The following is a 10,617-nucleotide window of genomic DNA, read 5'->3' on the forward strand; positions in this document are numbered from 1 at the left end:
CAGACATCTTAGAAAAACTTCAGTTCCTGGGAGGAATGACTTAGCCTCAACACAGTAGAAAGTAAGCTCATGGTTCATAATAAACCCATCTCTCAAATGTGGGTGCACAGGCTGAGGCTAGCCTACAACCAGCTGGAAAGAGCTTTTATCGACATCCCCAAACCACAGATTATTTTATTAAGCTCATATTTTGAAAGAAGGTAAAACTTCATTTAGTGCCACTTTTCATTAAATATAAAATTACAGCTTGCACATGATACTTGGATTCTGGTTAATTATTTTCCATATTGTATTTTGCTATTGAACATCTGCTTTTCTATTTTTGCATTAAAAAAGTAAGGTGTGGTTATGGAAACCTCATTTCTAATTTTGCATATTTATGTATTTATGTCAAGTTCTAAAGTATCAGCTTGCTCACATTTTTATTTTCTCTTTATGCATAATTTTCCTGATTTCTAATTACTAATTATTAGGGAAACAAGTAAACTCTTTCAGAAATAACTGAGTTTAATTAATACACATTTTGGTTGTTTTACTTTACTGATGACCCTATATTTTATCTTAAAACTGAGATAGTTGACTCGGGGCCCGTAGCTCAGAGGTTAGGGTGCCGGCCACATGCACCTGAGTTGGTGGGTTTGAACCCAGCCTGAGCCTGCTAAACAAACAAACAAAAAGAAAATAGCTGGGCTTGTGGCCAGCCCCTGTACTGACAGCTACAAGGGAGGCTGAGGCAAGAGAATCCCTGAGCCCAAGAGTTTGAGGTTGCTATGAGCTGTGACACCATGGCACTGTACCCGGGGCGAAATAGTGTGACTTTGCCTCAAAAAAAAAAACAAAAAAAAAACAAAAAAAACTGACATAGTTACTGTCTGTATTGTCCACTCTTAAAAAAACAAGAAAATGGATTTTATTGCTTCCAATTATTTGTTACCATGTTTCTTTTTAAGATAACGTGAGGCTATGTAAAGTTTGAGAGGCTCAAGTTATTTCCAAATATATAATAGATGTCTATACCTTTTCATTCCTATCTCCCACACTAATAATACTTTTATTGGCATATTTGGAATTTAGAAGAATGTAAGCCACACTAATCAATACAGGCAAGCTGTTTGCTTAGAGTTTACTTCAAAGATTAAGTACGCAAGGTCAGTGAGCCACAGAGATTTCCTGTTTTATTCTCCTTATATTTCTCTCTTGTTTTCCATTCTGATACCCACTTTATAGGAGATGGCTATCCACTTGTCTACAGTCTGTTCTATGTTTTTTTAAATTGTGCTGAATAGAGGGTGAGTTCAACTTACTATATAATCAGTGTCTAATTAGGAAACAGGAAAAAAAAAACCAACTATATGACTATTAGTAGTTCTGAAGGACTCTCCAGCACATTGATATTAGTAAAATAAACACAACATGTAGCAAAGCAGAAAATGCAATTCATTCGATATGATTGAGAATATGGCCCTCTGGCAAGATGAATACTGTGGGAGAGAACTAAAAAATCAGTATGTAGAACTTAATTTTCAAAGAATTAAATATATATAGACCACAGTTAACATTAAAATGAGCTTGGCTGTGATGTAATGTCGCTTTGATGGTTCAGAAAGAATATTTAGGGTCTCGGGATCATTATGATGAGCATTAAGTGCCACGGTCAAGTTTTAAGGAACTAGGAGATGGAAGAGATTATACTAATTTTGTCCCGGAATCAGGGCACATATCTTTAAAGTTATTTCTGGATTTTGGTTTCTGTGCTTATTATGTGACTCTGTGTAATAAAAGTTAAGCGTCTACGTCTTGTTTTTTCTTTGGGGTGCCACGGATTTTTGGATCAAATTGGAATTTGCTTCCTGGTGAAAGTTTATACCTGAAGTCTCCTCATCTTGTGTGTGGCTTTGCTCGATTCACATGCTTCATTCAGTGGCCATAAAGGCGGGTGCATTTGAGATCAGAGTTTTCTGTGGCTTTTTGATGACTGGCTTGCAGCCAAAGCACTTATCCTGCTATTCAGGATATATTGTAGAAAACCATCTAACTGCACCTAAGAGTCTTTAATTGCTAATTGTTCCTAATAACTGTTTAGTATATAATGCAAACAATAATACATGATGTCAGTTTGAATTCCAAGGTTGTTATTCAACCCAAGTTCCTGCTGTGTTGTGATATCTTCCTGTGGTTAATGATGTCGGAAAAACCCTCAGTGGAGTGACAGTCCTGGCTTGAGTGAGGGGCAAGGTCTGTATTAAAAGAATAGCAACAAGAAATAGGAAGTAGAGGTTTGAGAAGTAGGCTGCTGTAAGTCGGAGCACAGCCTCAAGTGCTCTGCCGGATGCAGCGAATGGCTACTTTGGTGCATTCAGAGATTATCAGGAGAATCGGAGAATCCTCTTCCACCCCGTCACTTGCATCCAAAGAGGTCCATTATGCTCCAGGAATCACTTTCTCTAGGTCTTACTCTTAAAGGCCCAAGACAAGCTTTCATTATTTGCTAAGAACTCTCACACAGATGCTCATTGATCTCACTTCTCCTCACACTGGCTCAAGCGAGTACATGGAAGCTGCCTCCTAATAGGCAATGAGAAGAATGTGATGGGGCCAACCTCTGGCTAGCTAATAATCCTTCAAGTACTTCTCCTTCTGTACTGCCTGCAATTTCAGTAAGAGTTCCAGCACTCGGGGTTTAAATGTCCTCCAGCCGTTTAGAAGCGGCACCTAATTGCTTCTTCATGTTGCCAAATGACTGGGCGCTTTCTTCCTTGACTTGGTTTCCGCCAGACTCTGGAGTAGACAGTGAGCAGGATAAGACAGACTGGGGAAGCATAAAACTCACCCAGAGAAGGAGGAGAGCCGAGCTGGAGTCAGGAAACAAAAAGGAGGAGAGAAAAGAAAAGCTAAGAAAAAAGAAAAAAAAAAAAAAACCTCAAGAATTGTAGATTGGGCAAAAGAACAGGGGAAACAAGACCAGAGTAGGGTGATGTGAGGCAGGAATAGTCTGCTGGGGTCTGAGAACAAACACTGGACGGAGCTCTAGGTGTGTGCGCTGTCCATGTACGCTGACATCCGGCTTCCTGAGAGTCCTGCCCAGCTCCCGGAGGGTGACAGACCAGGTGGAATGAGAAGGGGTCTCCTAGCAAACGTGATCCTAGTCTCGCCAGCTCCCAGTCAACCTGACTGCTGACTAAAGATGAAATGAACCCACCTGAAATCACAACTCCCTAGCTGAGCCCTGCCCAGAGCCCCGCCCAAGAGACCTTAAGAGTTTAATGAATATACATTAAAGTCATTAAGTTTTAAGGTGATTTCTTAATATTATGCATCAAAGGCTAACTGTACCAATAACCAACTTACATATTTTGAGTAGCTTAATAATTTTTGTATAGCCATAAGTATATTGTTAAATCTGCATTTGAAATTTACATTTTCTTACAATTATTTTATACGTATCTCCCAAGAACATTTCATGAACACCTGGATATATTAATTATATTTGTTGTTTAGGATATAAGCTAGTTTGAAAAGTATCAATCAGCAATTCTTGCATTGTTTTAAATTCCATTGAGACACAGCATAAAGTCGATTTGTCATTCATTTGTTTATTATAGACAAAGAAACATTTCGTAAAATATAAGGCCTTTTGATCCTGGATCCTAACAGATATTTTAAGGTTTGGATTTTAGGGCAGTGATACAGTTGGAGGAGAGAGATATTTCACTGAGTTTCTGCCTGCCTTCATCCATAAAAGGAGCAAACTTCTAAAAGAAACATTTAGGTTATTTATCTACTAAATAACACACAGGTCCAGCTTTATCTCATTTGTGTTTTTCATAATACCTGAATAACTTAGAGATTTAATACTTAGTATTAAATTGCTATTATATTAAGTATTAATACTTAATAACTACCCACAATCTTACTAGGTCACCCAATAGCAGGCAGGGAAGGGGTTTACTCATCACTGGAGGCCTCCTCACTCCAGTGACTCTGATAAGGTACAGAGATGGTAATCACATTACTTAATTCTGTCATGTACAATTAATTTAATTTTTCTCTATGATTAAAATGGAAATTACCCCCAACTTAGAATTGCTGTTAAATAAAGGGTTACAAATTCTACCTGAGTCTCAGAAATTATTCCATATGCTTATGAGCAGAAACTTGGTGGAATTCCTTTCCGTTGAAATAATGAAGAAAAAATCATTCTACAGAGCAAAGATTAATATTAAATGGGTGAAATTGACTACATTTTAAAGGTTTCTGCTTCAATCAGGTTCTAGGCAGGAAATAGCTGGCATCCTCATTCTGAGTAACTGACGAGCGTAAGGGCAGGACTCACAGAGGTGTGGGCAAGAGGGTCACGAAAGTGTGAGGAGATTCGTGAGGAAGCTTGTTTGAACCCTGGGCCTAATGGACTACGGAGACAACCAGTTCTAAGCCCCAGAACAGCTGTTTGAGGAGGCCCACCTAGGAGGAGGTGGGGTGCCTGAGAAGAGGAGGTGGGGAGCCCTCAGGCAGCCACTACAGGGTGACCTGTGAGGCAGGGAACCAGATGTCCTGGCCTCATTCTCTTTCCATCCTCTCATCTACCAGTTCCTCAAATTAGCTAAACGCCTTCAGACACCAAGGACAATGATAACCATCCATGACCTTCATGCCATTCAGCCACCTAAGACCTCCAGCAGAATGGGGTAGGGTGACCCAGGGGGACAGATGGACATTATCCAGCACTGTGCCTTCAAAGATAAAAACGGAAAAATATTTTAAATGAGTCTTTAATTCTCTGAGAATAGTGGCATACCTAACGTAGGGAACTACTAGCATATATGTTTTCATTTATAACTGCTTAGTGAAAAAAATTATTAAAGATTATGAATAGCTGGAAACATGGAATAGAGGAGGACCCGAACACCTATTTCAATATGTCTCGTCAATTCCCGGTGCTCGCGGAGGTGAGCGCTCACATTTATTACCACCTCATTAGTTCACCACCTTGTCCTTAACATCATCATCATTTTCTCAACTATTATAAGTATTAGATTATAAAGAATTATTTTTTTTCTGGTATAGAATCTATAAGTTATTCAAATGTCTAGAAGGGAATTAGTCAAACTATTTTTGGTGTCATTTTGGTTCTGCCTGTAACAAATTTATAACCTCAGGCAAGATGATAGATATTTTTTGTTTGCTTGTTCGTTTGTTTGATTGGTTGGCTGATTTATTTTTGAGACAGAGCCTGCTCTCTCTCCCTGGCTAGACTGCAGTGTCATCATCATAGCTCATTACAGCCTGAAACTCTTAGGCTAGAGCAATCTTCCTGCCTCAGTCGCCCAAGTAGCTGGGACCACAGGTGCCCGCCACCACACCTGGCTAACTTTTAAATTTTTTTTAGAGATGTCAGCATGGGGAGGGGAGAGTCTCACTATATTCCCCAGGCTGGTCTTGAATTCCTGAACCCAGGCAATCCTCACACCTCAGCCTCCCAGAGTGCTATTATTACAGGCATGAGGATACACATTTTTTGGCCTAAATTTCTTCATCCATATAGTAGAGGTGATAACAGTCCCTACCTCATAGGATTTTTGTGAAGATTAAAAGAATTCTTTAACAAAAGCACTTCAAGTAATGCCTGACATGGTGTTAACACCCTTAAAAGTTCTATCTAGTATTAGGAGTTATGCAGGAACACTGATTCCAGTTTTTACTATCTGATTTTTGTCTTTGTTTCCAACAAAAAAAGATGATCCAATGACTCTGAAAGCATCTTTCTCTTTGGTAAGACTCAGTGTGACTTGGACCCAGGCCATTTGTAAGACTCTTAGTGTGACTTGGACCCAGGCCACATGAACTATCTTCCCTAAACCCCTAGCCAGGGGTGAGTCATTAGGTAATAAGCTCAAGAAAGACAGACAGATCTGTTTAATCTGGGGCTTCACGTGATTTTAAGAACAGACTTTACTACTTAGCACAGCTTGGCAGCAGAGTAGAATGATCTAGGGCCACGTGTGGAAGCTGATGGCCCCAGAGGCAGGGTGCAAGAGGGGCCTGGTTCTTTTCTTTAAAGCATCCACAGGTAGTAAAAAGACAAACCCATCTGAGTTAAAATACTTCACAGTCAGAATGCAGGATCTGTGGATTTTCAACCCAATGCTGCAGCCATTCTTCTAGTACCACATCAGAGCTTCTAAATCCTCTCTTCAGGCCGGGCTGAGTCCCAGCTCATCTCAGATGCTCTCTGACTCCTGTGGACTAAACTCCTTCCTTAACAAAAATAGATTAGATGCTTTCTTTGTTTGGAGGCAATCAAACACCATAAGCAGTAAGAGAAATGTGCTAAAGACAGATAATCAGCAAATTGAAGCTTTTCCCACCAAATAACAGAAGAAACTGAAAGCGTATTGATTGAAGGAGAGAACCAAGGGTCAGCATGGAAGTACTTCACTGGAGTCAGAATTCTACATTTGAGGGCTATTGTGAGGATGCATCAGCTGGTTTGGGGATCATCTGCACTTCCCTCCAAAATCAGAGATAATTCAGCATCCTCTGTGGAATTGTCACTCAGGTACTAATGTGACTTTTTTATATTCTGTGCAAGTCTCCTCTGAGAGAAACCAATAGAAAACCACAAGCCACCTTTGTTCCTTGTTAATTTTTGCACTTTGCCATCTACTCTGTCACTAAAAATATTAGTGCCTTCTGACTGATAAATGGTTTTGATAAAATGACTGAGAGCTTAACTATTGCCATTAGCAGCCATGGATCTTTCAAACCACCTAGAAGGCTGAGGTCACAAGGAAAAAGAGACATGTAGTGAGATAAAAGCTAAGAGAGATCAGTGTCAAGAAGGTAAGCGCCAGGAGCTACAGATAGGGCCAAAGAGGGGCACGGAGCAGCGGTGTGGCCAGTGGGATGGCAGAGGGAGAGGGAAAGGTTGAGGTCTTCAAATCAGAGCAACCCAGAGTCACTACTGATGGTTGCTGAATAATAAGATTAAAGGACGCCTTCCTTCTGCTATAACAACAGCACCACGGCGGCACCAAGAACTTTCACCTATATGACACTTGCTACATGCCAAGTGTTGTATGTTATTCTAATGCTGTATGTATTCTCATGTGTTACTCTAATGCCATATACACACACACACACACACATGCATGCATGTACTTACATATATACCTGAGGTCTGACAATTAAGTTTGGGAACTTGTCCTAGACAAGGGTGCTGAATATCACCACAGTCACCTTCCAGGTCCTTCCCTTGCGAAGATATGCCCCTCCATAGCCACCCTTCAAAGTGATTTTGGAACTCGGAATGATTACCAGAGCTTCATCTGACAGCCCTCAAATACACGCAGCAGCAATAAGGAACCCCACTCAGCAAGACCCTAGCACACGAGCACACAAACACAGCTGGGAGACACTGAGAGACCAAGGTAACGAGTTGTTTGTACAGTGCTGCCAACATAAGCTCACAGAGGCAAGTTCAAGAACTTAATTGTCAGACCTTGTAGGATGAGGCATTTTACCCTGCAGGAAACCAAGGCTTGTAGAAAAGTTCAGTAACTTGTCTGCGCTTACACAACTTGCGCAGCCATCTGGATTCCCAGATAGCCATCTAGGACTACCTAACTTCAAAGTCTGTAGTCTCAATTAGCAGCCCACACCTTAGTCTTGTCTTTTCTTTCTTCCTTCAATTTTTCCTCTTTTTGCATGATCTCAACAACTAGCACAGAGTCTGGCACAAAAGTCACATGGTGACATTGAAGGTGTGTTCACTGAAAGAACCACCGGTTGAGAGATGCTCAAGGTAGAATCCACACTGGCCCTCAGTAGGCTGTCATGCCATCTCTAAGGGACAATGCATACCAAGGACCCATAATGTGTCTTTTTTTTTTTTTTTTTTTTTTTTTTGAGAGAGAGTGTCACTATATCACCCTGGGTAGAGTGCTGTGGCATCACAGCTCTCAGCAACCTCAAACTCTTGGGCTCAAGCGAGTCTCTTGCCTCACCCTCCAAAGTAGCTGGGACTACTGGCACCCATCACAGTGCCCGGCTATATTTTTTGTTGCAGTTGTCATCGTTGTTTAGCTGGCCCAGGTTTGAACCTGCCAACTTCAGTGTATGTGGCTGGCGCCATAATCACTGTGCTACGGGAGCCAAACCATATAATGTGTCATTTTAAACACTTTGAAAAGTAAGTCTAACTGTGTTTCTTTCTACAGTGATACACATTTGGCATAAGGCTGATCTTTGCAGGTGATATTATACAGATTGATTTCAAAGGGCTGGGTTCCTTTTGCTCAGTGACATGACACAGATAGAAAAAAGCACTAATGTTAGCTCTCTTGGTATTCCTTCTGCTAGCCATGTTGATAGCAAACCCAAGCACATGGTGGTAATAATTCCCAATAATGGAATGAGTAATCAAAGTAAAAAAAACATAAAAAGAATGAGAGAGATACTGAAATATCATAGCACAATCTTAAGAGTTTATTTCACACTCCTCTCCATTTAATTTATGAAGAGAAAAATTACTGTGATAGATAGAAGTTGGCAGTTGTGATCATTAACAGGGAGCGATTGCCCATGGGTATGTAATAAAATGTAGTACATATTGATTCCTTTTAACGTTAACTATTTTGAGGTTGTGATTGAAAATTACTGTTGAATTGCAGATAACACTAGCTGTGCTCCACAAACGATAAATATTGTAAACGGGTTATAAAAGCAGTTAAGGTATTATTATGTTTGTGTCATTAGATTTACTTTACTGACATAAACAGTTCAAAACAACACACATTTAGATATAATTTAAGTACTATCTATTCAGCTTCCTTTAACAAATAGCACCGTACCCAGTGCTCTATGCAAATGAAAGAATGCAGGTTCTTTCAACCTGACTGAACAACCGTCTCTCTTCCGTTAAACTACTTTTCATATCATTTATTTCAGTAGCACCCTTTCAAAATTAACTTCTTTGTGTGTTAAAGGAATTGCTCCTCCAATGAGAAGAAAAAGAAAAAGAAATCAAGCAAAAAGAAGGAACGAAGGAAGATATCGGCCTTTATAGTCTGTGAAAACGATTAAATAAATTCAGAGTCAAGCATCAGAATGCTTCCAACCTTGGGGCAGACAATGTCTTTTTGGTAATTGGATGAAATCTACATTAACGGGGTCCAAACAGTTTTGTTTCCTGGACGGCATCAGTTTTAACAGGGGGACTGGGATGAGGAGAGGGATACTCTCAGAAGAGGCATTTTAAGGGCAAAGTTCCCGGGAGACATCCAGCTCTGCCCCCCGCACCCTGGGAGGTTCTGACGCTGAGTCAGGAGTCATCTCCCTCTGTTGCGATGGAATCTATGCTGTGAGGATTTCACGGGGGAAGCACTGTTTCCGATCTGTCTTTTTGGAATGTTTACAAACACATTAAGTTCTCATGCTCATGAAGTGAATGGGAAAGAGGTTTCCATGGCAGGTGTTAAAAGCCAGAGCACATCCCGAGCCACCTTTGACCCTTCAAACTGAGACGCACTTTCCTTCATTTCACCTGCGGATGGCACTTGAAATTCAGACTCAGTCTTCTGTTTGCTTCAGTGTAAAATTTATAAGGGGATGATTTGGGACCCAAATCTGCTCATCCTTGAACAATCTGTCACAAAGGTACCTCTCAAAGTCAATTCTCATGGGAGGGGTACCAGTGACTCACTCGTGCCCACACCAAACCTCGAAAACTGTCTACACCTGAAGATGTGTTGCAACCTGCTTGGCGCACGTGGTGGGAAATAAATGTGTTTTCCTCTATAAAACCCTTTACTTCTGTCAGAGCTTAGCTTTTCAAAAGAAAGAATTGGGAAATTTGGACTACTACAAATGAACACAAATGGTAATGTATAGATATGATCTGTACTGAAAACCCTCTGAAAGAAAATGCTGAAAAATTATGTGGACTATTTCCACAGATAGAATAGCAACCTTGATGGACAGTTACGGTCAAAAAGGGGGAGTCAATGGACTTATTCATGAACTCAGTGGTAAGTTCCCCCAAATCTGAGTCTGTCCTCTTTCCTACAGCATTCCCTGCTCCAAGCCTTGGACGCATAGTGCTGGATACACAGTGGGTTTTTTGTTGTTGTTTTGTTTTTTCTTTCTTTTTTGTGGAGACAGACTCTCACTCTGTTGCCCTCGGTAGCTTGCCTTGGCATCACAGCTCACAGCAACCTCAAACTCTTGGGCTTCAGCAATCCTCCCGCCTCAGTCTCCCAAATAGGTGCTCACCATCTCGTCCAGCTAGTTTTTCTATTTTCAGTAGAGATGGGGTCTTGCTCTTGCTCAGGCTGTTCTTGAACCCCTAAGCTCAAGCAGTCCTCCTGTGTTGGCCTCCCAGAGTGCTGGGATTACAGGCATGAGTCAACGTATTCAGCCAAAAATTTCTTCTCATTTATTTTTTAATTTTTTGAAACAGAGTCTCTCTCGCCCTAGGTAGAGTGCTGTGGCACATGATCTTCATACATGTATGACAGTGGTATGTGGCTGGTCTGGCACACACGCACATGTGAGATACATGTGTGATGGTTGTATGCAGCTCATCTGGCACACACACATGTGTGAGATACGTGTGTAATG

The sequence above is a fragment of the Otolemur garnettii genome, unplaced genomic scaffold (assembly GCF_000181295.1).
Source record: "Otolemur garnettii isolate 467f Iridium unplaced genomic scaffold, OtoGar3 scaffold00061, whole genome shotgun sequence".
Lineage (NCBI taxonomy): Eukaryota > Metazoa > Chordata > Mammalia > Primates > Galagidae > Otolemur > Otolemur garnettii.